The sequence below is a fragment of the Populus trichocarpa genome, chromosome 14 (assembly GCF_000002775.5).
Source record: "Populus trichocarpa isolate Nisqually-1 chromosome 14, P.trichocarpa_v4.1, whole genome shotgun sequence".
Lineage (NCBI taxonomy): Eukaryota > Viridiplantae > Streptophyta > Magnoliopsida > Malpighiales > Salicaceae > Populus > Populus trichocarpa.
Window position 1 is genome coordinate 13,551,669 of NC_037298.2, and position 3,705 is coordinate 13,555,373.

Genomic DNA, 3,705 nt, shown 5'->3' on the forward strand with positions numbered 1-3,705 from the left:
TGGTCAATAAAATGTTATAAGGCTCGGCTAGTAGCGAAAGGCTACACTTAAGAAGAGGAAATTGATTATGAAGATACATTCTCACTAGTTGTGAGGATTACTTCAATTCGCCTCATTTTAGCTATAGACGCACATATGGACCTAGAGTTATACCAAATGGATGTTAGAACTGCGTTTCTCAAATGAGAACTAAATGAGGAGATCTATATGGATCAGCCTTTGGGATTCGAGACTAAAGAACAAGAGCGCAAAGTTTGCAAGCTTAAAAGATTCATATATGGTCTTAAGCAAGCCTCTAGACAATGGAACGTCAAGTTTCATCAAGCAATCCTTAATGATGGTTTTACAATGATTGAAGAAGATCATTGCATGTATTTAAAACGTTCTAACAGTAGTTTTATAATATTGTCCTTATATGTTGACAACATCTTAATAGTTGGAAATAACAAAGAGATGATTGATACTACTAAAAAGTGGTTATCATCAAACTTTGAAATGAAAGACATGGGTGAGGCCAACTATGTTCTTGGTGTGAAAATCATAAGAGATCGCTCTCAAAGGCTTTTGGGTTTAACTCAAGAGACTTACATCAAAAAGATGTTAGAGCGTTATCACATGCAAGATAGCAAACCAATGGACACCCCTGTTGATAAAAGTTTGAGCCTAAGTTGTGATATGTGTCCCAAGACTCTAGAAGAAAAGGAGAAAATGTCCAGAGTACCTTATACCAGTTTTGTCGGTAGTTTGATGTATGCAATGATGTGCACACGTCTCGATATATGTTATGTTGTTGGATTGGTTAGCCGATATCAATCAAACCCTGGTCAGAAACACTAGATGGCAGGCAAAACGATTCCATGATATCTGAAAAGAACTTTAAATTACATGCTATGTTACTAAGGAAAGAAAGATTTACAATTGATTGGTTACTCTGATGCTGATTGGGGAGGAGATGTCGACCAATTCAAATCAACTTCAGGATGTGCTTTCTTGCTTAATGATAGTGCAATACTATGAAGGAGCAAGGAACAATCCTACATAGCTTTATCTACCATAGAGTCTAAGTATGTAGCTTGTTCCGCAGCAACACAAGATGTTGTTTGGTTAAAAAAAATTCTTGTATCATTTGAAAATTGTCAAATTAGCATTAGACCCAGTGATAATTTATTGTGATAACACTGCTGCAATAGTTGTGGCCAAAGATCTAAAATATCATGGAAAGACCAAACACATCAAGATGAGATATCATTACATTAGAGAAGCAATTACTGAACAAGATGTGATCCTAAAACACATTTCTACAAATTTTATGGTTGCGGATCACTCATAAAACCAATAGCAAGGGATGCATTTGTTAGACATGTGAGATCCTTTGGCCTATGTAGAATGTAATTAGTAATATAATTAGTTTTAAGGATCATAGGAAAGCTTACAGTGATTGAGTAATGAATAAATGCCATTAGAATATCATTTTATTCATTATTTGTTTCATGGATTATATTGAGTATCATATAATACAATTTATTGAATTATGTCGATAGACTTAGATTGATTTACTCACATGAGCAATCACCTCTAGCAGTTGTAATATGAGTAGAGATGAGACTATTTGAGTTTTAATGCTCAATAAGCGACTTGGGCGCAGTAAGAGCAATTTTAACTCAAAATAATTATTAAAAAGTCACCTTGGCTGGGACCAAGATGGGGTTCTTAAATAAAAGAATCGGCATGAATGAATCCCACCATTCATGTGTCTATTATGATTGAAGCCGAGTATGAAATTATTCATCTGCCACTAATGAAAAATGAGCAAATGAGAATTTCTGATTTGAAGTCTATGTTTTTAGCAACAAGACTAAGACTCGTATAGTGTATTTCCTTTAACAAGGATAGCAACGACATACACTCTTTGTAAGATAAAAGAAAAGAGTAAGCTCTACTATAACATGTATTTCATACTACATGTGCTAGCGACCATTACAGGAATAAAGAATAGATCCCTGCTTCTTTATCATATGGGTCCTGAAGATCATATCTAAGATCTCAAAATCTTACCCTTTGTGACTTTTAACTATATCATGAGGTGATGTATTAATGATCGCTACTTTAGGAGTATATTTTATGGTCATTGAATGATTCGATTTAAAGGAATACTCTTAGAAAAACGAGTTAATTCAAATCTGATTGATATGAGAGCGAAAGAAAAAGTAATTTTAGTTCTACACCTGTTACTTGTATTCACCGGCTGGGATCATATCACTTGAATAGATTTGATATGATTTAGAATACTTATAATTGTAAGGATGGATTGAGTATGAAATTCTTGAGAGATTGAATTATATTCAGTCATGTGTAACTAAAAATGCTTGGGGTATATTAGTACACTTTAATGAATAATTAATTATGAGGTTGATGTCTCCTATATGGCATGTATTAGGTTTATATATTGAAGCTCCTTTCACTGTGTGCTTCAGGTCGCATGGTCCGTTCGTCATGTATGAAATTCTTGTGCAAGTTTGAAATATAATGTGTTAGAGAGATTCAGTCCTTCATGGGTGAGTGAGAGATGTTGGTTATTGGGTTAGGCCTGATCCAAATTATTAGAGGAGTTACTAAAAAAAGTAACCGTCTTCTCTAATCATATATAAAGGGACATAACCCATATGGAAAGGTCAAGGTTTTCATTTGTTGAATAATCATTCTCTCCTTTTCTTCTCTAATCTTGGACTCTTTGCATTACTATGATAAGATTTACAAAGACGTTCGTATTGTGAAATATCACTTTGGTTCTAGTAATTGAAGTGGCATTGAAGTAATTGATCCAGGAATAAGAAAGCGAATTCTCACAAGTAAGTTTTCCTTTTCAATCTACAGTTAGCATCAAGTATGCTTTATAGGGATATGTTAATACTTATTTTATTCATCAATCTATTAATGTAAAGATAACGAGTGTAGTTTCATGCATGTATATTTAAATCTAAATTTAGATAAGATGTTTAATTCTAATTCGATATTCCACTATTTATTTTACAATTTAATAACTATCTTTGTTAACTCAAAAAATCTCAAATAGCAAGACTGTCAGCAGGAGGGATACAAATCAGAAATTATAAGAAGAGAGTTCTAAAGCAGTAGATTGCTCTCCTTTACTCCAATTATTTCAACATCAATCATCATTATAATGTATTTATATCATCATCATCATCAATATTTAGTTACATATATATATTTATAAGAAAGAACAGTGCTCAACGGAGCAGAAGCAGATGCAGCGTGTTTGGGAAAAGAAAAAGCATAGTCTTTCCTTTTCTTTTTCCCTAGTACTGGATCGAACGCGCAATTCCTTTCACTTGTCCAATACAATTCAATAATAAAAAGTAAAAAGAAAACGTAGCAATGTCCAGCAGCCTGCCTTGTTGAATCTGATATCTCAGGCAGCAGCGACGGCTTCATGGAGAGACGCACGAGGAGAATCCTTCAACATTTCTTTTGCGAATTTGGTGGTGTCCTTCCACAGCATGCCATATACTCCTCTCCGTTCCTTTCTTTCTCTCTTGTATTTGTATCTGCGATTGTGGCTGTCTCTCTCACTGCTCCGCTCCTCCTCCTCCTCCTTAAGTGCAAAAAAAGAGCATACCCGGTGGGACTCGAACCCACAGTCGCCTGATTAGAAGTCAGACGCCTTATCCATTAGGCCACGGGTAC

At 34.7% G+C, this 3,705-nt stretch overlaps 1 non-coding gene across 1 annotated transcript; it reads right to left on the bottom strand.

Moving 5' to 3' along the window:
- Positions 1-3,632: 3,632 nt before the first annotated feature.
- On the bottom strand, positions 3,633-3,705 carry TRNAR-UCU (transfer RNA arginine (anticodon UCU)). The gene has a single exon. It is a non-coding gene; the product is annotated as a tRNA-Arg (tRNA).